This window comes from Myotis lucifugus, unplaced genomic scaffold (assembly GCF_000147115.1).
Source record: "Myotis lucifugus unplaced genomic scaffold, Myoluc2.0 scaffold_198, whole genome shotgun sequence".
NCBI classification, from domain to species: domain Eukaryota; kingdom Metazoa; phylum Chordata; class Mammalia; order Chiroptera; family Vespertilionidae; genus Myotis; species Myotis lucifugus.
The window spans coordinates 657,438-682,553 of record NW_005871246.1 but is presented as its reverse complement, the minus strand read 5'-3'; the positions used below and the strand labels follow the sequence as shown (position 1 = coordinate 682,553).

Sequence of the window (25,116 nt, the reverse complement as noted above, 5' to 3'; positions counted from 1 at the left end):
CATCCCCAGCCAGGTTGGGGCGAGTATAGGAGGCAACCAGTCAATATCTCTTTTTCACATCAATGTTTCTTTTTCTCTCTCTCTCTTCCTCTCTCCCCCCCCTCTCTCTCTCCCCCCTCCTCCTTTCTTCCCTGCCTTCCACTCTCTCTAAAAAACAATTGGGGGAAAATATCCCCCATTGAGCATTAAAAAAAGAAAAAAAATATATGGTGAAATGCACAAACCCTGTTTTTTTTTAAAAAAAAATGGGCATAGGCATTTACATGCGAATGTTGTGCATAAACTCAGTCAAGCTCTCCTTGAAGCCTTTGATAAGAATCCCCAGCAACTGTCCAAACACATTCACCTCCACCCTCCATCTCTGCAGCCAGGTACAGTTTCCAGGTGAAGGGGAAGGAGTCTCCACTTGCTGTGCTAGCCTTGAAGGAGAGAATGACCCAGAACTGTTTCTTCTCAGTAGATGAATTGTACACTTATGACCAGAAATCTATGTGTGGCTGGGGAGCCAGAACTGTCCCCACAACATTCTGGCTGTTAGAACCTCTTTCCCTTCCACCCAATCCTCACTCTGTTGAGAAGTAAGGATGATATGGAGAGGGGAAGGGACTCCTCTGTCCAGTTGTAAAAAATTAAAACTCTACCAAACACCTTTGCTGTAGAAGAGCTTCTCTGCACCAACAAAAAAATGTCTACAACTTTATGATTTGCTTATAGTCATCTCCCTAGGTAGTTCTTGATTACATAAAACAAAGCTAAAATGTTTTATATAATCATTTAATTTGGTGTTTTTGTTTTGACAGCTAGTGGACATTAATTATTTAGGGCAGCAATCTCCCAAGGGTTTTTGTATTTATTTTTAATCATGAATTCCACCAGACAAAAACTTTACAGCATGTACCCACAATGTCTGTGTATTTTATTTTATTTTTAAATTTTTTATCCTTACCCGAGGATATGTTTATTGATTTTAGAGAGAGAGAGAGAGAAACATCGATGTGAGAGAGAAACATGGATCAGTTGCTTCCTGTATGCACCCAACCAGGGATTGAACCCGCAACATTTTTGGTGATGGGACACTCCAACCAATTGAGCCATCCAGCCAGGGCTATATGTGCATTTTAAAATTTATAAATTGTACACATGCATTACTCTTCTCATATTTTATGCACAATAAAAGTCCATCCTATATAATAAAGCGGTAATATGCAAATTGACCATCACGCCCTCACACAAGATGGCCGCCCCCCATGTCGTCATAAGATGGCCATCAGGGGAGGGCAGTTGGGGGGACCAGGCCTGCAGGGGAGGGCAGTTAGGGGAGACCAGGCCAGCAGGGGAGGGCAGTTGGGGGCAATCGGGCTGGCAGAGGGGCAGTTAGGCATTGATCAGGCTGGCAGGGGAGTGCTTAGGGGTGATCAGGCTGGCAGGCAGGCAGGCAAGCGGTTGGGAGCCAGCAGTTCCAGATAGTGAGAGGGATGTGGCAGTCAGACATCCCCCGAGGGGTCCCAGATTGGAGAGGGTGCAGGCTGGGCTGAGGCCCCCCCGCCCCTCCAGTGCACGAATTTCATGCACCAGGACTCTAGTAATCAAAATAAAACTTTTAGAGTGCTGAATAAAAGATTAAACATTGTTTTTTTAATCTCTTACTAATTGTGACAGCTTCCATCATTACTGATACAAGGCAGAAAGAAGCCTTTGGGGTGAGGATTTTTGTAAATGTTCATAGGTTTTTGAATACATGTTTCCAATAGACTTCTTTTTTTTTTTAATATATATTTTATTGATTTTTTACAGAGAGGAAGGGAGAGGGATAGAGAGCCAGAAACATCAATCAGCTGCCTCCTGCACGCCCCCCACTGGGGATGTGCCCGCAACCAAGGTACATGCCCTTGACCGGAATCGAACCTGGGACCCTAGAGTCCGCAGGCCGACGCTCTATCCACTGAGCCAAACCGGTTCTGGCACCAATAGACTTCTTGATCATTTGGAATTTGGGGCTGTGTTCCTTTGATGTCTGATTGGATGACTGTTTTTTGTTTTCACTTTGGAATAGATCTGATAAAGAATCTGTTCCACAAATAAGACGGTTGTCTCTGTAATTTTCTTGCTCTTTACTTGTGCTTGATTTATTAGGAGAGTATTTCCTTCAGTCTACAGTTTCTTTGCAGGAATCCTGTTAAGGCACATGTCTAATTTAGTTAGGACTCAATGAGATAGGTATATAACCTGCAAATCCATTTTCCTAAGCCAATACTTCACAACCCTATGTACAATATCCTAAGAGCTAACAAACTGGTCAATGGGACTTTGTTATGAAAGCCTCCCTCTTCCCACAGGAGGTATGTTGGGAGATAGGTGAGGAGTGATCACAGGCAGCATGACCAAGCCCAAGGGGCCACACCTACTCCCCCTCAGTGTTACCTCAGGTTCCTTTTTGCCTTTCAGTCCTACTACATATGGTCAACCAACGCCCTGTAGGGTAGTCCTCCCTTATCCATAGGGGGTATGTTCCAAGATACCCAATGGATGCCTGAAATTGCAGATACTCTGAACCCTATATGTACTATGTTTTTTCCTGCACATTATATACCTTTTCACTAAAAGGAAGCACTCTATGGCTTCTCTCTGGCATATCTGAATGACTACAATCACTTCTCCTGCACTTGGGGGCCATTATTAAGGAAAATAAAGGTTACCCGAACACAAGCACTGCAACCCCACAGCAGTCATTCTGATCATCGAGATGGCTGCAAAGTGACTATAAGGCAGGGAGTGTCTAAGCATGGCAGCGCCGGACAAAGGAATAAGTTATGTCCTGGGCTGGACGGCACAAGTTCTCATCACGCTACTCAAAATGGCGCACAATTTAATTATTTCTGGAATTTTCCATTTAATATTTTTGGCTTGCAGTTGACTATGGGCCACTGAAACTGCGAAAAGCAAAACCTCAGAAAAGGGTGATTACTGCATTAACTACTGTCTGCCAAACTAGCCAGTGGGGTCTGTCCACCTGTGTGGGCTCTCAAGGACACAGAGAGCCAGTGTCAATCCAGAGCCAGTATTAGTAAAGCCAAATCTCTCTCTTACTCTTCAGAAATAATCTAGAATCCCTTCCTGGTCCTCTGCAGGTTGTCTCACTCCCCAGGAGTATGATTGCTGACTGGAGCGTCAAGCACATGGGACATTTGATGCACACTGCATCCCCTCCACCACAGGTTTGCTTTCTACGCTCTGCAGCAGGCCGTATAATAGCCCCAAAGCTGCACACGTCCTAATCCCATGACCCGTGAATATGTCACCTTATATGGCAAAGGGGCTTCGCAGCTATGATTAAGTTAAGGGTTTTGAGATGAGAGATTATCTGGAGGTCCCAATGTCATCACAGGGTTCTTGATAAGAGGGAGGTGAAAAGGTCAGCGGAGAAGAAGGGGACAGGATGATGGAGCAGAGGTTGGAGAGATGCACTCTAAAGATGAAGTAAGGGGCCACCAGCCAAGGAATGCCAGTGGCTTCTAAAAACTTTAACAGGCAAGGAAATGGATTCTCCTCTGGAGCCTCTCGAATGAATGCAGCCCTGCGGACACCTTGATTTCTTAACTTGAAAGATTCCTTTCGGACTTCCAACTCCCAGAACTATAACATATTAAGTTAGTATTGTCTTAAGCTACTAAATTTGGGGTAATTTGTTACAGCAGCCAGAGGAAGCTAATATACCCACCCATACAGAAACATAAATCCATTTAATGTTTCTTTTCTAGTTTCCCTGGACAAAGCAAGGAAGCTCACAAGACTTTGAAGCCTGCACACACAGGAAAACTGAAGCTCTTGTTTCAGAGTATGCCAAGATGTCCTGTGGCTATGAGGAGATCAATTCACTCCATTTGAATCCGCCTTGGCCCTATTCCAAGTGCTGTAAGAAGTTGGCACCAGAGTTTATAAACTCAGCAGTTTCACTCGGGAGCCTTGACTGCTCATCCCAATGTTATTGGCCCAAGCCCAACCATAATGACGTTCATGGCCACTGCTCTTGGGGGCCTAGCCACACATCAGACATCAGTGTTCATGGTCAGCAGCCCTGTAAGACACCACCTGTTACACAGATAAGAAAACCAAGGCTCAGAGAGAATAAGTGGCACACCCAAGGCCACCCAGCCGGGAAATACAGAACCCAGGTTTCCAAAGCTCTGGGTTTTCCCAGCTCCCTCTTGCTTCCAATGTCACTGACCATGAATGACCCAGACAGAATGAAGAGGGTGCCACACAATCAACTGGAGAGTTGGGTATGACACGGCCTGTGTTCGTGCTAGTGACGTGCAGTGCTGTGTGAGTTCCAAGTGAATGATGAGGATGAGGTTGCTGCTGGTTGGCCTAATCCACAGTTATCCATGGCCAATGGTTAGTACTGGGTCCAGGATGTTCCTTCCCTCGTCCTAGTGTGGCGGCTCACTCTCAGAGAACTAGCCACAGGGCAGACGAGAAGGAAAAACGTGTACCAGGAGGCTGCGAGTCTGCTCCCACATGTGGAGGTGATTAACCTGGCCAACTTGGCCTTCAGACAATGTTGGAATGAGCCTGTGTGGTTATCCGAGGCTACATTATACCTGCCTCACTGTAAAATTAATGATTACAGAGCACCTGCATGATGATCAAAAGTTGACTCTAATAGAGTATGCTGGCCACAATGCTCATGATACTTAAAGGGTAACAACAACCTATAATGATGTAATTTAAGTCCTTCCTCATCCCATCTTGCCACCTCATGTAAAGCAGCAGGGTGGTCTAGTGGAGAGACATTTGGGGTCAGACATATCTGGGTTGGAAGCCTGGCACAACAGCATGCCAGATGTGACTTCCTGCAAGTTACATAACCTCTCAGAGCCTCAGTGTCCTCATTTGGAAACAGAACCCTAAATTTATTATGGTTTCCACACTCTGCACAGCCATGGGCTTCAGAAGAGGCTGGCTCCAGCCCCAGAAGGCATATCCAAGGGCCATCATGATGACTCTATTCCTCGTCTGTGGTTAGTTTAAGTATGAGCATGTGACACAATCTGGTCAATGAGCTGAGGGGCTTCAGGGAAAGACTTTGTTTTGGTTTCGTTTTTGGTTTTGCCCTTAAAATCGATACACAAAGAGAGATAATATTTCTTCTTTTTTTGGATGCTAGATGTGATGCCTGGAACAGTGCAGCCACTTGTGAACATGAGAAGAGCCAGACTAAGGTCAAGTTTGACACACAAAGGAGGAAAGAAGGTACAGGCAGAAAGCTTGGATCCTCAACAGTGTCCTTAAGCCAATGCATTAACTATCTCTGGGGCCTTAATACCTGAGGACTTCCTGACAATGAACTTCCTTTTTGTTTAATCCCTTTTGGGTTAGATTTTCTGGTACACACAGCCAAAAGCATCCTTCCTGATGCCAGGCTGTGTTAAGGATTAAATATACAAAGCACCTATTGTAATGCTTGGCACACAGTGGCTTTCTTTGCTGTTCAAAGTGATAATATGAGAAACAAAAATAGCAAATCATCATGATCCTAAGGGCTTTCTTCTCCTCAGCTAGAGATATAAACTCCCTGAGGGAGACAACGTCTTGGACCTCTTTGCCATACCCCAGTGCCTGCTTAATAAATGCTCTGCTACTCACCCAGGGGTAAACAATGAGTTTTGCCAATTATATCAGGTAATCATGGCCATAGCAACAGGTGAGAAAATACCGCAAAGCGGCAATTAAGGGTACAAACTTTCAACTATAAGATGGACAAATTCTGGGGATCTAATGCCCAGTATGGTGACTAGAGTTAATACTGTATTGTAGACCTGACATGTGCTAAAGGGATATAAAAAAGGGTAACTGTGTGAGGTAATGAGAGTGTTAATTAGCTTGACTGTGATAATCACTTCACAATGTATCCGTATATCAAATCCTCAGGTTATATGCCTTAAGTATACTAGTATATACTTTTGTCAATTATACATCAATAAACTGGCACGGGGGACAAAAATAAATAAATGAAATACTGACATATGCTACAACATGGATGAACCTTGAAAACATTATACAGTGGGGCCTTGACTTACGAGTGTCCCGACTAACCAGTTTTGTGAGATACCAGCTGTCTCTCAGCCGATTTTTTGCATTGAGTTGATAGAGTAATTTGAGTTAACGAGCTCCTTAACGAGCTCCTTAACGAGCTCGGTCTCGGAACGAAATAAACTCGTAAGTCAAGGCCCCACTGTACTAAGTTAAAGAAGTCAGTGACAAAAGACCACACAATGTATGATTCAATCTATATGAAATCCAGAATAGACAAATCCATAGAGATGGGAATAGGTAAACGGTTGCCTAGGGCTGGGGTTGTTGGGGAGAAATGGGGAGTGATGGTGATGGCTATAGGGCTTCTTTTTTGGATGATGAAAATGTTCTAAATTCACCAAACACTATTGAATTGTATACTTTAAATGGGTAAACTATAGGGTATGTGGATTATATCTCAATAAAGCTGTTGTAAAAATGTGTATTTTAAAAATTACAATAATTGGTTTTCTTTTTTGTATTAGTGCAGTTTTGTTTTTGTTTTATTGTTAATTTTTCTGAGACAAGTTGTGATCTTTCAATATGCAGATTCAAGAGGTTTTTTTCCCCTCTTTTTTAGTTTTCAATTAGTCAACATACAATATTATATTAGTTTCAGGTATACAATATAGTGATTAGACATTTATGTAACTTAAACTGTGACCACCCTGGTAAGTCCAGTACCCACCTGGCACCATCCATAATTATTACAATATTAGAGGCCCAATGCACGAAATTCGTGTAAGAGTAGGCCTTCCTTCCCCCAGCTGCCAGCATTGGCTTCCCTCTGGCACCCAGGACCTGGGCTTCCCTCACAGCCCAAGCTTCGTCTGGAAGGACATCTAGTCTAATTAGCGTATTATGCTTTTATTATTACAGATTGTTGACTGTGTTTCCCATGCTGTATTTACAACCTTGTGACTATTTTGACCACCAGTTGATACTTCTTAATCCCCTCACCTTTTTCACCTGCCCCCCAACCCTCCTCCCATCTAGCAACCCTCAGTTTTTTCCTGTATCTATGAGTCTGTCTGTTTTGTTTGTTCATTTATTTTGTTCTTTAGACTCCACAGGTAAGTGAAATCATGTGGTATTTTTCTTTCTCTGTGTGACTTATTTCACTTAGCATAATAGCCTGTGGGTCCATCCATGTTGTCCCAAATGGTTAGATTTCACTCTTTTTATGGCTAATATATTCTATTTTATACCTATGTCTTTTTCCAAGCATCTATTGATGGGCACTTAGGTTACTTCCATATCTTGGCTATTGTAAGTAATACTGCACTGAACATAGGGGTGCATACATCTTTTTGAATTAGAGTTTTGGGTTTCTTTGGATAAATACCCAGAAGTGGATTTGCTTGGTCATAAGTTAGTTCCATTTTTAATTTTTCGAAGAAACTCCATACTGTTTTCCATAGTGGCTGCACCAATCTGCATTACCAGCACAATGCACCAGGGTTCCCTTTTCTCCACATCCTTGCCAGCACTTGTTGTTTGTTAATTTATTGATGATAGCCATTCTGACAGGTGTGAAGTGATATCTCGTTGTGGTTGTTGTTGTTGTTTTTTTAAATCCTCACCAGAGGATATGTTTTTATTGATTTTTTTAGAGAGAGAGGAAGGGAGAAATAGAGAGATAGAAACATCTATGTGAGAGAGAAACATTGATCAGTTGCCTCCTGTACGCACTCTGACTGGGGATCAAACCTACAATCTAGGTATGTGTCCTGACTGGGAATCGAACCTGCAGCCTTTTGGTGTACAGGACAACACTCCAACCAACCTAACCTCCCCCCGCCCTGTCCAGGGCTCATTGTGGTTTTAGTGTGCATTTATCTGATGATTAGTGACAGTGAGCATTTTTTCATATGTCTATTGACCATATATATATCCTCTTTGAAGAAATGTCTGTTCAGGTTCTCTAACCATTTTTTAATTGGTTTGCCTTGGTGTTAAATTATATGAGTTTTTGTACAAACATTAGTTTTCAAACATTTGCAGGAAGTTGAGGGTCAGCTGATCAATAGGGCAGCTCTGGACTCACCCATCTGGGGGTCTGATGGAGGCTGGCTGACCCAGGCTGGGCTCAACTGGGATGTCTCCTCTTCACTTGTCTCTCATTCTCTTCTCAGGAACAGCGGGCTAGTCTGGGCCTGCTTCTCGAAGGGCGATGGCAAGGGTGCAAGTGAGGAAGCCCAGTCACCAAGCCTTTGGTCAGATCCTGGCCACTTTCTTTCCTCATCTCCTTTGCGGCATGGGTGGCCACAGACACAATATTGGCAAATAAGATTTAAGTAGAAATCTACGGGAGAGCGTTTGCTTTTTGTCTTATAAGAAATATCTAAAGGTCATATAAGAAACATCTATAGGTTTTCTCCCTTCCTTCTTTTTTCTTGTATTGACTACAGGATGTAATGCCTACAGCTGTAGCAATGTGGCAGCCATATTGCTACCATAAGAAAAGTCCAAAAGAACCAAGGATGCTGTCCCTGCTATCACGGAGCTTCACTAATGGAGCAGCACGGGCACTGCTCATCTTTGGATTTCTTGTCATGTGAGAAAAGTAACCCCTATATGTTTAATGCCATTGTTTAGTGCAGCCAAAGATATTTCTCACTAAAATCCCATCGCAACTAAACCGAATAATCTAGTGTCAAATGACAAAGCTAAAACAATTTAGTAGTAAGTTTGATGTCATTGATTCACGGAAAAACAATCCATGAGTTGGGGACAAACAGTGCCTCACCAGCAGTGGGACCCTCTTCCCACGGGCTTTTGAGAAAGAGCGAGTTTTATAGAATGTTAGACAAGGCAATGTGGAAACAGGGCACGATTGGCCAGGAAGTCGGGGATTTGTTGAGAAGGCCAGCAGGTCCTACTTTCTAAGTTAAGCTAGCTAAAGCTGAGTTGGGGGACTGTGATTGACATCTGTGTCCATAAGTGCAGGCTGACTAAGGTTTAGATTTGTGACATGGCCATGCCACAGAGGTGGACAGCCTCCAGTTTGTAAGTCCCAATGCACGAATTCATTTTATCACTAGTATATATGCTAAGTGGAACACTGGAGTGATGAGAAAGTCATACACTGTGTTTCAGGCCAACTTTCATTCATTCAACAAATCTGTATTGATCACCTTACACATCCTAGTCACCATGAGCAAACATGGTCCCTGCGTTCTGAGAGCTGTTTAGTTAACAGGCCACATGGATAGCCATGTCTAATGACAGAAGCATGCATGGATTGACAGTGAATAGAATGTGATGTTGCGAAATGTTATCATATTTGTAATACAGAAAAATTAGGTCAAACATAGAGATGATAAAAAAAACCTGAAAATGTGTGAATCATCAATTTTCTGCACCAGAAATCATCTCCCAAAGCAGACTGACAAGTGGATTGACTGGGTGGCCCCTGATAGCCCTTTACCTCTGTGAACTTCAGTTCCTTCATCTGCTGATTAAGAAATTACTCATCTGACTGTTAAATTCTCTTCTGGCTCAAGTCTTTCCTATTCTGGGATTAATGCTATGTTACAAGGAAATATTAACAAGATTTTGAAAAAAATCCTACTTTCCAAGCATTTGGGTAGGACCATAATTATACATGACAAATAATAACTGATAGGAAAGATTTCCCACTAACTGGAGAAATTGACACAGTACCATAATCTTTACAGAAGAACATGTTTGTTTGGGAGATGCATTGCAAAAAACTTTGCTGAAGGAACAACCATCAGCAAACATTTGATAAGTGCCTACTGTGTATAAGGCACCCATATAGAGCTAAAAACCCAAAGTGACAAAAAAAAGTACTAAACCTGGTCCCTTCTTTCAAGGAGCTTAGAAGCAACTGAGCCCTGGCTGATATGGCTCAGTTGATTGGAGCGCTGTCCTGTGCACCAAAGGGTGGTGGGTCCAACTCTGGGTCAAGGCACATACCTGGGTTGTGGGTTCAAACCTCGTTGGGGTGCATACAGGAGGCAACCAATAGATGTTTCTCTCTCTCTCTCTCCCTCTCCCTTCTTCTCTCTCTAAAATCAATAAACATGTCCTTGGGTGAGAATTAAAAATAAAAATAATTTAAGTCATTGGTACTAGTATATGTGTATCAACAGGACTGACCTTCCACTGGGACATGCAGTATGGCCTCAGAGTGTTGTACAGCCTGGGATGGTTCTGATCGTTCTGTACAGATGTCCTCGTGGAATGCTATTCCTGCGTAAAAGAAAGTAAGTCTCAGTGCCAAGAATCAGATATATGAAAGAATCACACGTGACACATTAATCAGTGATTTAAAAAATTGTCAGCCACAGAAACCACACTTCAAACAAAATCATAAGCCAAATACATATAAAAGCATACAAACATACATACTGGTATGTATATATTAAAGCTGCTGTGGTTAACACGTGAGGGCAAAGGCCTCTGTGTGGTCAGGAAACCCCCAATGTGACAGGGTCGCATAGTGGAGAAGACACGGGTCTGTCCTCACTGGCTTTCTACACAGGACAAGGGGCCTCTCTGAGCCTCAGTCTCATCATCTGTCAAAGGAGAACCGAGTGAGATGCCGCTGCTACGTAGGTCTCCACAGGTGTTGTTAGCGCTTGACATCAGGGTCACCTGCACTGTGTTGAAGAAACTCGCTCTACAGCAGTGGTTCTCAACCTTGGCTGCGCATTAGAATCACCTGGGAACCTTTTTAAAATCCTGATCTCTGGGCCTCATCCTCCGGAAATTCTGTTTCTTTGTTACTAATGTTGTGGCCCCACCCCGTAACAAAGAAACAGAATTTCCAGAGGATGAGGCCCAGAAATCAGGATTTTAAAACGATTCCCAGGTGATTCTAATGTGCAGCCAAGGTTGAGAACCACTGCTCTACAGTGTCCCTTCTCACCCATGAGTTGCAATCCTAACCCAGCCTCAATCTTCAGCCATTCTAGAGGGAGCAGGATTTTGGATCAGGAAACCTTTGTTCTAGTCCAAGCTCTGCAGTGTCTACTCTCCTCCCCCCAGGCCTGACCACTTTTTTTTGCCAGGTGAAGATAATGATCCATTGATTTCAAAGCATGCCACAAGGGTTAAATGAGACATGAAAGTGCTTTGTCCCTTGGCATTTCTGCCCTTCCTGCTGTCAGTGCCAAAACCCTTAGCTCAGACTTGGCAGGAGGCATGGTGAGCTGCCAGCCTCAAGGCCTAGCTCTGTCACTTACTAGCTGTCTGTTCTTTGGCAAGGGATTTACTGCTCTGTGCCCCACGCACAGAACCCACTCGATAAATGGCAGCAACCGTGATGACCTATTGCCATTAATGTTCTCTGAGTCAGGAATGGCTTGAGCTGAGCTGGGGAGGAGGATGGTGTCTGTGATATAGACACACACACACACACACACACACACACACTAAAGAAAGGGGTACCCATTTGGTGACCTTGTCCAAAGTCCAGGCAAGATGAGACAGCTCTGACCCTGACCCTGACTGTTTTTAGTACTGAGCTTTTCGTAGGACCCCTACCTATTCTCCTGCCATCTTGTAAAGTAGATAGTTTGGGGGCACTGAGGGAAGGGGTGAGAGTCGGAATTAGAATCTGTTTACTCCTCCCCCCAGAGCTCCCACCTTCACCCTCTCTGGTCCACCAGAGGGAAGAAGGGTCTGAAAAGGCTCCTATTGGCGGAGCATGATATCAGCTAGAAAAGTGTTCAGCCGCAGGTAGAAGAGAACCCCCTAATTTAAACAAACATGAGTTTATTTTTCTCATGCCATAGTGTGGCTGAGCAGCTGAATGATGCCAGGCACAGAGTCTGGGCGAGTCTCCGTGCTTGCCACGGCGAGGTAATAAGACAGCAGCCAGGACCCCTAATGCTGGGGCCATGCCGTGATCACAGGGGCTCTGATGTGGAGGGAGCAGGTGTGCCTGACACATTCCCCTTTGTTAGAGAAGCAGACATTTTCAGCTACCCCTGGGCAGACTGACTTGGGTCTTATTGACCAGAACTGGATTGCGCGGTCACTCCTGAATGCAAGGGAAGTGGGCATGTAAAATTTTTGTTTTCCAACCTTTGTCGTCTGAGACAGTGAGAGAACAGTTGGGAATGGCTTTCGGGTAGTTCATCAGCAGTGTTGCACGTTCCAGGCCCTTGCCTCGAAGACTGGATCAGTGTCCTGAGTCTGCACTATCAAAGCACCACAAACGGGGCGGGGGGGGGGGGGGAAGGGTAGAACAACAAAGATCTCTCACAGCTCTGGTGGCCAGAAGTCTGACGTCAAGGCGCTGGCAGGCTGCCTCTCTGAAGGCTCTAGGGGAGGACCCTTCCTGCCTTTCCAGCTTCTGGGGGCCCCAGGTGTCCCTTGGCTTGTGGCTGCATCCCTCCAGTCTCTGTCTCTGTCCTCACAAGGCCTCCTTCCTGTGTCTCTTTTTAGGACACAAGTCCTATTGGATGAGGCCCACCCTAATGACATTATCTCAACCTGATTTTATCTGCAGAGACCCTGTTTCCAAATGAGGCCACATTCACAGGGAGCAGGAGTTAGGACTTCAACACATATTTTTTGGGGGACACAACTCAACCCACAACAGAGACAGGGAAGGTAAAGGGCCAGGTCTGCCCATGATCTTCCTCCATGATCAAACACCAGCCCCCCGACTCCCACCCATTCTTGTGGCCTTGGGTCACCCTTGCCTGAGTGGGGGCTTTCGCATTCCCCTCCGTCCTCACACCCCCTCCTCAACACAAGAGTCTCAAATCATGCAAAAGACAAAATGGTTTTCAAACCCTACACTGACCTGCTCAGCACCACACCCTCCTCCCACCTGAAACCTGGCCTGCGCCGTCCACGTGCTCCCTCGATGCTCAGGGTTCCATGGGTTGTCTTTCTAGGCAGTGGGCCAGCTCCTCACGGGGCCAGCACGGCCGTGGTTAGCCATCCCCTGATGATGCTTATATGCAGCCAAAGCTGCAAGTCCCTTCTCTAGTCCTCAGCTTTGTGATGGTGTGAGGACACTGCTCAGGATCCCTGCTCTGGGTCATGCGGCTTAACAACATGTTATCAGGGAGGGGTGTGCAATAAGTGTTACACCTGAGGATCATAAGCCCAACTTCTAACATTATTGAGTACCTGCCACAAGCCAGTTTTCACACCTCTCATCTTCGACATTATGAGGTAGAGCTACTGGGAGGTGGACAGTAACTTACTAGGTGCACCCAGGTCTGTGATGTATGAAAGCCTTTGCTGTTTGCTTCTTTTTGGGGGTGAGGGAATGCAATTATCTGGGACATTACCCCAAAGGGGGAATTGTGTTAAAAGACTTTACCAAGATTACTTCTAGCCCTGGGAACTTATAAGACGCCAGGATAAAATGTGGTTAGATACACCTGGCTCCCTGGTCTTCACTACTAGTTATCCAGAAGAAGAGGGCATGTATGTCTGATTCCTATCAATCTCTGAAGCCACTGAGAACACCCCACACTGGTTGATTTTAATATCTTGCACAGGGAATAGAAGTTCTTATAAACGGAATGGATGAATATATGGATGGAGGTGCAACAGAAGAAAGAAATTGCCCAATGCCAAATCTCCGTTTCTCCCCCATCTAGTGTCTCCACTCCTAGAAATTCACCAAGAGCAGAGGTGTGTTAATTTCTACTGCTGCATAACAAGTTAGCACAAACCTAGTGGCTTAAAACAACCCCCATGTATCATCTGACAATCTACAGGCAGAAATCTGAACAGGCTTCACTGGGTTCTCTGCTCAGGTCTCACAGGTGAAAACAACGGTGTCACCCGGCTGGACTCTTGGAGAATCTGCCTCCAGGCTCATTCAGGTTGTGGCAGAATCTATTTTTTTGAGGCTGTAGGTCTAAGGTTCATGCTGGCTGTAGGCCGGGGCCACTCTCTGCTCCCACATTCCTTCTCACATGGCCCCGTCTGTCTTCAAAGCAGCAACGGCATGTCATGTCCTTCTGACCCTTCCAGCATCTCAGAGTTCCTTTCTGCCACTGGCCAGGGAAGGCACCATCTTCCTCCTTCCTGGGCCCTCTTTTGGCACAGAGGAATTTGAAGGAACTCACACTTTACAGTCACAGAAAATACATAACAGGGCCTGGCTTCCCATGGGAAACCCAAATATTCATACTGAACAAGCCTGTCTTCTGCACGGCTGCGGGACAAGCCATCCGTTAGTTCAGACTTAGAAGAGTTGACCATTGGATTTCCTCTTCCTTTTTGTGTGGACAAGCTGTCAATGCTTTTCAAAACCGATTCTCAGAATGAAGTTTCAGTTTCCCAACACAGCAGTTTCTTCATCACTAAGCAGAGATGATTCTGACAGCAACGTAAGATATCTACAAAGGGTCCCCAAACTCTCAGAGTGCGGCCACAGGGGCTCCAGACAATTCTGCTTTCCCCTCACTCTTCTGGGTCAATAGTGTCCCCCTGGAACCTATGAACGTGACCTTATTTAGAAACGGGATCTTCGCAGATGTAATCTGCAAAGTTAAATGAAGGCAAACCGAATTAGGGTGGGCTCTAAATCTAATGACTGATGTCCTTATGCGAAGAGGAAGTTTTGGGTGCAGACACACACAAAGAAGGCTGCGTGACGATGAAGGCACAGGTGGGAGTGATGGAGCTAGGAAGCCATCACCACGAGCTGGGAGAGAGGCTTGGGGCAGATTCTCCATCAGAGTTCTGAGACACCTTGACTTCAAACGTCTAGCCTCCAGAACTGAAAAAAATAAATTTCTGTTGTTTTAAGCCACCAAGTTCGCAGAACTTTGTTACAGCAGCCCTAGGAAACTAATACACCTACCAAATTTAATCTATGGTTGGCCACAGACCTCAATACTCCCTATTTTATTCTGCCATCTAGTTTCTCTCATTTACTCTTTGTCTGGCTCTTTAAAGCATTTTAATTTGCATTCCCTGGTTTAATTAATACATTTAATAAAACAGTTTCAAAGGCAAATACCTCATACTCTACATAAGAGTAAACTTCAAATGGATCAGGGGTCTAAATATGAAAAAATGAACCCATATATATAATAGAAGAAAACATGGGTTAATGTATTTATAATCTGGGTGTAAGGAAAGGTTTCTAACCACAACCCAAAATTCAGATGCAATATAAAAAGACATCAATACATTTAACTTTACATAAAAATAAAAACAACTTCTTCAAGGTTAAAAAAAAAACAAACGCTAAGAATGAAGTCAAAGGCAATGACAAACTGGGAGAGAAAATTTAAAAATAAAACACAGATAAAGGGCTAATATCCCAAATATCTAAAGAACTCTAAAAAATTGACAGAAACAAACAAACAAACAAACAAAAAAGGAGCTCTTACCCTTGTGACAGCATGGATAGACCTGGAGACTATTATGCTAAGTAAAATAAGCCAGTCAAAGAAAGCGAAATATCACATGATCTCACCTATGTGTGGAATCTAATGAACATAATAAAATGACAAACAAAATAGGTCCAGGGGCATGGATGCATGGAACAGAATAATAGATTTCAGTGGGGCGAGGGGGACAAAAAGAGGGAATATGGGGGACATCTATAATATTGTCAACAATTAAAAAATTGATAGAAACAAAGATATAAAACCTGATAGGAAAACAGGCAAGGAACATGGACATTTTTTAACAGATACAAGAATGATATCCACTCCTGGCTCTCAGACCCTGCTAGAGACTCTGAATTCCCTGTTATAATTTAATACATGTTTCTGCTCAAACCAGGCCGAGTACATTATCCTGTTTGTAATTTACCAGCACAGGCTGTCTCCAGATATCCCACCTTGAAGCATGGAGGCTCTCCAGCACACAGTACATTAAAAAATGATTTACACCAGTCTCTGGAGACAGTTTTAAAAGAGGAGTTCACTGATGTATTTTCAAGCAATCATAGTTTAATTGCAATGAGAGTGCTGCCTTGTGGGGTGACTTCTTTGAAGGAGAGTTACTATGTTAGGTGAGCTCTGGTATGTTTGTTTAAAAAGAAACCTTCCATATTTTGATATAGTCCTATTTGTTTATTTTTCTTGTTTCTCTTTGCCCTAGAAGATGTATAAGTGAAAATTCTCCTACATGAGATGTTTGAAATTTTACTGCCTATATTTTCTAGGATATTTATGGTTTTGTGACTTACATTTAAGTCTTTTATCCTTTTTGAGTTTATTCTTGTGTAAGGTGTAAGTTCATGGTCTAGTTTCATTTTTTGCATGTATCTGTCCAATTTCCCAATACCATTTTTTGAAGAGACTGTCTTTACTCCATTGTATGCTCTTGCCTCCTTTGTCAAATATTAATTGAGTGTAATGGCTTGGGTTGATTTCTGGGTTCTCTCTTCTGTTCCATTGATCTATATATCTGTTCTTGTGCCAGTACTAGGCTGTTTTGATTACAAAGGCTTTGTAGTATAGTTTGATATCTGGTATTGTGATCCCTCTAACTTTGTTCTTCTTTCTCAAGATTGCTGAGGCTATATGGGCACTTTTTTGGTTCCATATAAACTTTTGGAATATTTATTTATTCTAGATCTGTGAAATATGCCATTAGTATTTTAATAAGCTAAAAAACTCCTGCACAGCAAAAGAAACCATCATCAAAATGGGAAGGGAACACACTGTATGGGAGAACATATTTGCCAATGATACATCTAATAAGGGGTTAATTTCTAAAATATATACATGTACACTGAGTTGCCAGATTATTATGACCACATGATGTTTGTAGGCAAATTAGCTATAATTTCACGCTGAAGTTGCTAGAGGGCCAGATCATTATAACTAGGGAAGCAGGTTGTTTACCATGACAGTAGAAGTGATTTTTTTCTGAAGATATGGGTAAACAACGCGATTTAACAGCCTTTGAACGTGAGATATATTTGAACGTGAGTGGCCAGATTATTATGACCACCCCATCAGTACTTCGTTGGGCCACCTTTTGCCTTCAATACTGCGGCAATTCTTCTTGGCATTGATTCCATGAGATGTTGAAAGGTGATGCGAGGAATCTGACACCATGCCTGATGAATAGCACTGTCCAGTTCTGTGAGATTTGATGGTTGTGGAACCAGCTGCCTGATGGCTCTTTTAACTTCATCCCACAAATGTTCAATTGGATTGAGATCTGGTGATTGTGGGGACCACCTAAGCAAGGTAAAGTCTCCCTCATGTTATTGAAACCACTCCTGCACAATACAAGCACCATGGCATGGCACATTGCCTTGTTGGAAGAAGCCATCTCCATTGGGATACGCCATCAACATGATAGGATGAAGTTGATCAGCCATGATACTTAGGTATGTTGTGCTATTCAGACATTGTTCCACAAGAATTAAAGGGCCCAAATCATGCCAGGAAAACATGCCCCAAACCATAACACTCCCCCCATCAGCTTGAAGGGTTGTACTCATGCATGTGGGGTGCATGCTTTCATGCTGTTTCTGCCAAATTCTCACTCTGCCATCTGCATGATGCAACTGGAAACGTGATTCATCGGACCACATGACTTTTTTCCAATGCTCGACTGTCCAATCCTTGTGTTCCTGTGCGAATTGGAGACGTTTTATCTTGGTAACTGCAGACAGCAAAGGTGTTCGAACAGGCCTTCAGCTTCCATATCCCATAGGATGCAGTGTACAGCTAATTTGCCTACAAATGTCAGGTGGTCATAATAATCTGGCCACTCACATTCAAATATATCCCATGTTCAAAGGCTGTTAAATCGCATTATTTACCCATATCTTCAGAAAAAAATCACTTCTACTGTCATGGTAAACAACCTGCTTCCCTATTTATAATGGTCTGGCCCTCTAGCAACTTCAGTGTGAAATTATAGCTAATTTGCCTACAAACGTCAGGTGGTCATAATAATCTGGCCACTCAGTGTATCTATCTATCTATCTATCTATCTATCTATCTATCTATATTATATATCTATATAGCTATATATCTATATCTATATCTATATCTATATCTATATCTATATCTATATCTATATCTATATCTATCTATCTATCTATCTATATATATATATACTAGTGACCCAGTGCACAAAATTCGTGCACATTAAAAGGGGATTAATTAGAGGAAATATTTTAATATTGCTATTTGCCCTTTCTCTATAATAAAAGTGTCAGAGATGAAAGAAAATTAGTAAAATGTATATGAAAATCTTCCTCCTGTCAGAGTCTGGGGTGCTCCGTGGGACCCAGAGTCAAGTCCCCACCCACCCACGGCACCTCAAAATTGCACAAGACGCAGACCCAGCTGGCCCCACCCCCATTGGGCGAGATCCAGACCTGGCTGGCCCCACCCTTGTCAAGCCCCGCCAGGTGGGGGGCGCAGACTCAGGTCCCCTGGCCTGGACCGGGCAGGGGGCGCAGCCTGAGGTTCCCTGGCCCAGCACCGGGGCAGGAGGCACTGCCTGAGGTCCCCCAGCCTGAGCCAGGGCGGGGGGCGCACTATTACAGTTAAATATTTTACCTTTTGTTCTCCTTACGTGATCTACAATAATAATCTGCTTCGTGTTGATATTTACTGCTGTGTTGCTGACAATTACCTAAAAGAGAAGTTGGGGTGCTTCACTGGGCTGGAAAAAGTTTAGCTAAATCAGAAAGCAGGTCTAATTAAGCAAGTTTATTCTATGTCTATAAAAGGCTAAGTTGACTCACGCACGCACGATACATATAAAGCTCTCGCTGGAGCCAATCGCACATGTGTTTCCATCCGTCATTGTCAATCGTGGATTTGGTTGACACTTCTATTATAGAGAAAGGGCAAATAGCTATATTAAAATATTTCTTCTAATTAATTTCCTTTCAATGTGCACGAATTTGTGCACCGGGCCACTAGGGCAATTATAAAAAAGAAGGATCTCTTACCCGTTGTAACAGCATGATGGACCTGAAGATTAGTATGCTAAACGAAATAAGCCAGTCAGAGAAATAAAATTTCACATGATCTCACTTATATATGGAATCTAATGAACAAAATAAACTGACAAACAAAATAGGTCCAGAGGCATGGATGCATGGAACAGAATTACAGATCTCAGAGGGGAGAAAGGTAGGAGGGATGGGAAGAGAACATATATGCATATATGCCTAGCCCATGGACACAGACAATAGTGTGATGAAAACCTGGGGTGGAGTAGGGGCTGGCTGGAGGGAGCCAAGGGTGAGGAGAAATGAGGGACATCTGTAATATTGTCAACAATTTTTAAAAAATTTTTAAAAAAGAAACCTTCCATATTTTGAGTTAAATCTTGTCACCCAAACAATACGTTACCTGCCTTTGGGGTGTGATTTTCACGCACACTTGAATCTGGGTGTGTCTTTTGTCTTGAGACTTCAAACCAAGCAGTGACAATTTGAGTAGGCACTGGGAAGAGTCTAGTCCCTCCATCTTTACCTCTGCTTGATGGTTCTCGGAAAGTCAGGCAGGATTCTACACAAGGTACATCTGGTGCAGCCTGGTGCCAAGGCCAGGTAAGCAGAACTGCCTTTTGAAGCTCAATCGACAGAGCAGAGAAACAACCTGAGTGCCCAACAACAGGGAATTAGTTGAATAAATCATCATACATCCAAACAACAAGATTCTGGGCTGTCCTTGAAAACTGTGATTTATACAAGTCCACAACATGGACAGACATCTGGGGTAGGTAAAGTGGAAAAAGCAGATCACGAAATGTAGAGTACAATACTATTTTTATGGAGTATACTATTTTTGTAAAACTAGGCGTGCAAAAATATATATGAATACAAGAGTGTCTAGAAAGATGTATTTCAAAATGTTAACATTGGTTATGACTGAGGAGTGAGGTTATTTTTAACTGTTACATTGTTTTTTAGTGAGATATAATCTCTTTACAAGGAGCATGTATTATCTCATAATCAGAAACAACAACACATTAATACATATATATGCTCCAATTTAGTTGCTTTAAAATACTACAGAAAGAAAATGTTATGCTAGCGTGGAGTGGGAGAAGTAGATAAAATAGGAATGGCAAAATGTCATTTCTATTGAAGCTGGGCAATAGGCTATATGGGGAATTACTACACTATTCCTTGACTTTGGGTCTTTTTTAAAACTTCCAGAGTAAAAAAAGGTAAACAAACAAATAAAACACACAAAACTGAGAGCAGCGGTGAGTTAATTGTTGGCTTTCAGAGCGTTTCATTACTGTGATATAGGCAACATAGAAATGTGGAAAACAAATATCCAACAGAAATAGGCTGCAGAACTTAATGATGAGCATCCACAGTGTGACTTCTTTTCCCCCCTTTATTTTATTTTTCCCCATCACCATTTATCCCCTCATACCCTCTTCCCCCCATAATCACACACTGTTGTCTGTGTCCATGATTATTTTGTTGTTTTTTCTTTGAGCTCTTCAAGCTTCAGCTTCCCAATGTATCAATAAAATAGGGAGTATCCTGGCTGGCTGGAAGGCATGTAACACAAACTTGACTGATTATAATTGTGGTTGCTATTGGTTGACTAGAAGCCTGAAAGCATGACCTCCACTCCAATAACAGTTTTCAAACCAGGGGATCACCAGGGTGCTGGCAAATGCAGAGCCCAAGGCCCCGCTCCCCAGTGTCTGACTCAGTCAGTACCTGGGGTCAGGCTTAGGAATCAACATCTTAAATAAGGGCCCAGCTAATTCCCACGGGGGAAACACCACATCTAGCCCAAGGCCAAAGACACCCTGGGAAGCAGGTCTGCTTGGAGGAAAGCGTGTGGCTGTGCAGAAACAGGGCTGGGTGCAGTTTGAGACAACTGCCCAGTTGTGATTCCGGGTGGACTTTGTTAGCAGTCACAGCCAGGAAAACTGGCATATGACAGACACCTTTGGAGTCTTTGGTTTGCAGAACTAGTGAATAAATGACAAGTCAACTTTGTGCTTTCCTCCTGGAGGGCCGGAGTCCGGGCAATGGACTTGGCAATATGAACTGTATGGCCCTGGGTCCACGACTGACTATTGAGCATCTGTGAAATGGGAACAATGATAGCAGTTTCAGGACCAGTCACATGGGGTTATGGCAGTCACAGGAGGCCATCATAGTTGAGGCACTGGGCAAGGATCATGTCAGTATGCTGCTTTTTAAAAAAATCCTCACTCGAAGACATGTTTATTGATTTTTAGAAAAAGAGGAAGGAGAGAGAGAGAGAGAGATCAGTTACCTTCTGTTCGCACCCCTATCAGGGATCAAACCTGCAACCTAGGTATGTGCCATGACTGGGAATCGAACCCACAACCTTTTGGTGTACAGGACGAGTTCCAATCAACTGAGCCACCCGGCCAGGGCAGGACCCACTTCTTAAGGCTTTCACATTAGAGGTTTGGAGTCCCTTTGCTCTCTTAGTCACAGGAAAGCAGGGTCTAGGACAAAGAAAAAATGAAACTCAGTAAGTCCATCCTACTTGAGACCACACACATCCTGATGAGCTACTCCCATGAAAAAATAAGCAGCGGATCCAGGCAGGGAGGCTGGGTGTGCACCTCCAGCCCCAACTCTTTAATCTGTGTCTCAGTCGTGTTTTCATGTTCCTGATCCCAGCCTGGCCTCCAGGCTCCTCTCCCCATTATAAATGAGAAAGGAAAAGGAAAAAGTAAGGCTACATGGTGTGTGTGTGGAGGGGGGTGAGGGGGAGGAGGGGCTGTGCTTGGAATCCCAGATGGCCAATCTGGCCTCAGCCCTGTCATCACCTACTGTGGTAATTTAGTCAGTATCACTAACTCCGACTTAGGCACGTCATATCTCCACTGCAAAATCATTTGTTTGGGGAATTTGTGGTGAGCTCCAAGTCTCTCTCTTTCTCATAAATAATATTAATTTATGCTCCATTCCAGCCCTATTGGAAATGCAAAAAGACGTACTGTCCCAACCTTGACTATGAGCTCCCCAACAGCAAGGCCCACTGCTCTATCAACCCCTGGCCCCGAGTTAAGCTCAAGGCAAGTATGGCCTGAAGGGGGTGAACCTGCTGTCCACTCTGCATTGTGTGAGGACTCTTTCCTTATCTGAACACACAGCCTAGCTTTTAACTGTAGCTTCAGTTTTGCTTATGGGGAGGAATGCCCCACTCTCTGACCTGTCCTGTGCCCCTCCCCCAACCTCCTCCCACAGCCCCACAGCCCCTCCACTATGTCAATGCAGAGGTGGAGAAATATTGAATCCAGGGGTTACCTTTTGCAGAGAATGGGAAAATGAGAAGCTCTAAATAGGACAGAGAAGAAATCTGTTTTAGAGTAGGAACCCTGGCTTGGGGGGGGGGGGGGCAGGTACAGCATCAGGGCCGGGCCTGAGAGATTATGTTCCGAAGGACTGCCAGGTGGGTGTCCACCCTTCTCCCCTGGGATACCCCTGGCTGCTTCCCGGGGGAGGGAACAGTGTGCAGAAGGGACAGCTCCTACAGACAGAGCACACAGCATGTCTACTTTGGGGTAGGGAGTTCAGCCTGCCAGTTCCTTAAAGATGCGGGGGCTGGATCCCATTCTCCTTAGACTCTAAGGCTCCCAAACCCTTAGTGGGGTCTGATCCTGTAGGATAACAATTTATTACCCATTGAGTTGCATTAAATTGAGCTGAAGTTGAGGGGGACATGATATAATGTGTCCTAAAACTGCCATAACAAGTAAGCACAAACTTGGTGGCTTAATGCAACAGAAATTTATCCTCTCTCCGTTCTGGTGTCCAGAAGTCCAAAGTCAAGGTGTGGACAGGGCCCTGTTCCTTCTGAAGGCTCTAGGGAAGGGTCCTTCCTGTCTCTTTTAGCTTCTGGTGGCTCCAGGCATCCCTGGTTCTAATCTCTGCTCCCGTCTTCACATGGCCTTTTCTGAGTCTCTGCTTGACCTTTCCTGCCTCTTAGAAGGACACTCTCATTGGGTTTAGGGCCTACTCTAACCATGATCTCATCTTGATTCTTACCTGAATTATATCTGAAAAGGCCATACTTCCAAATAAGGTCATATTCTGAGGTTCTGGGTGGATGTGATCTTTTGGGAGGCACTATTCAACCCAGTGCAGACATTAAGTAGCAAATACCACAGCAAGAAGTGGTAAAAAAAGGCTGTCAGGGGCTGGGAGACCTTGATCTAGTGACTTCTGTGGCTTAGTTGTCCTAGCTAGGGATGGCTTCCATTAGCATCTATGAGCTCCACTGTCAGCTGGGGGGGGTGGGTCCATGCGGTACCTGACTCCCTTTTACATATGAAGAAACTGAGGCTCAGAGGGGTTGAGTGAACAGCCAAAGTCCCAGAGCAGGCTAGGGCTGGCACTGAAATCCAGGTTGGCTTGGCACCAGAGCTTGAGGATTTCACAGCCAAATTGGACTGGATTTGAGGAACCCCCAATGCTGATAAGATCCCATTCTGAGGAGCTTCGTTTATCAATAGAAGGCAAAGGTGTTAATGGTCTTGATCTTCATGTTCCTTCACTCCCTCATCTTGTAGATTTTTGAATGTGACTACTTCCATGGAATCACTCGAAAAGGTGAGGTAAAAGAGAACAAGGATTAATTCAATTATTTGTAGAAATTAGTTTAGACTGGGGAAATAAGGCGGGGAGACCCAGCTTGCCCCTGCTACCTACATGGATTTAATACCCTTGGGAAGCTATCCTGAATTCCTGCTCCTTCCTACACCGACCAAGAACACCAGGGTGCCTCTGGGAAAATTTGTCCAAGGTGTGGAGAGGGTGTGGAAAACAAATTTTCTTTTTCCCCCAACTATGGCTCTGTAATGTCTGTTTTAAGCTCCCTAGGGCAGGGAGGGCACCACTTTGCTCGTGGCTGCCCTGCTCAGGGCTTAGAACCTGGCATATACCAGGCCTCCATAAAATTGCTTAGGGAACGACGCATCCTTGATCACAAGACATCTAAATAACGGCTTTAGACTAAGAGGTAGAGTACGGGAGGAATGAATTTCTTGTTCCTGGGTCTCAGTTTCCTTATTTGTAGCTGCTTGCAGTTGCAGAATTTAAAGGTGGTTGGGTGCCCCACCTTTCCCCAGCCTGTAATCCGGTGCCAATGCAAATGCCAGGTGAGGGGGCGGTTCACCTGTTCCTTGACCCCTGGTGGGTGTATCTGCATCCTCCAGGTCCCGGAGCCGAGGGAGTAACCCCCTGAAAGGAGGCTTACTTAGTGGAGAAAGCTTGTTCCCATCACATAGCCAAGGCAGGCCTACAGCCTCAGAAACGAGGGCGCCTTCCCTCTATGAGTTCACAACCTGCTCACAAGCCGCCGGGGCGGTTATTATTACCCTCATCTTCTGAGAAGGCGCCCAAGGCTCAGAGACCAAGCCACTTGCCCAAGGTCACACAGCTCAGCAGGCAGAGCAGGGATGGGGACTCGGGTCTCCGGAGCCCCGCTCCAGCGGCTTTTCGAAGACACCGCTATCTCCCTATTGTGACGCTCAGGAATAAAACAGGCCGGACGCCTAGCTTTTACAATGCTCCACGCAAATCTGTGGGAACAAAAGCAACCAGAAATCTGCCCCGGATTTTCCATCGCTCCGGCCCGATGGGCCAATCGACTCCGCCGGCCAAGGAGGGGCGGAACGGGGCGGGCCCAACGTGATCGACAGCATCGGGGGGCGTGGTCGAGGGGGGTGTGAATCTGGATTGGGGACCCGAAACAATCACAGGCTTAGATGGGGAAGTTTGAGCCAATCAGCGGGGGGGAGGCGGGCCCTGCCGGCCTGGCTGTCGCGAGAGGCGACTACCCCTCCCACTTGAGCTTCGTCTCGGGGTCCGTCAGCTGCGAACACGGCCGCGCTCGTCTGGATCCGTCCGCGGCGCTGGGAGCCTGGGCGCGAGGCCGCTCAAGTGCCGGCGCAGATCCCTCCGCCGTCCGCCCGCGCGCCGCGCCCCGCGTGTCCGTCCACCACCGCTGCCGAGGCGCCCGCCCGCCCTCCCGCGGCCTCCGTCCTAGTAACGGCCGGCCCAGCATCAGCGCGGCGTAGAGGCGGAATGGCCGTGCGTACCTTCGGTGGTGGGCCGCGGTGAAAGATCATGCGAGGGTGGAG

General features: G+C 44.8%; 1 long non-coding RNA gene across 1 annotated transcript; it reads right to left on the bottom strand.

Annotated features, from left to right (window-relative positions):
- Window positions 1-1,870: 1,870 nt before the first annotated feature.
- On the bottom strand, window positions 1,871-12,240 carry LOC102423005. Its single transcript, XR_002831321.1, has 3 exons — window positions 12,133-12,240; window positions 10,201-10,293; window positions 1,871-2,173 (listed from the first exon to the last, which is right to left on the bottom strand). It is a non-coding gene; the product is annotated as an uncharacterized LOC102423005 (long non-coding RNA).
- Between the last annotated feature and the right edge of the window lie 12,876 nt (window positions 12,241-25,116).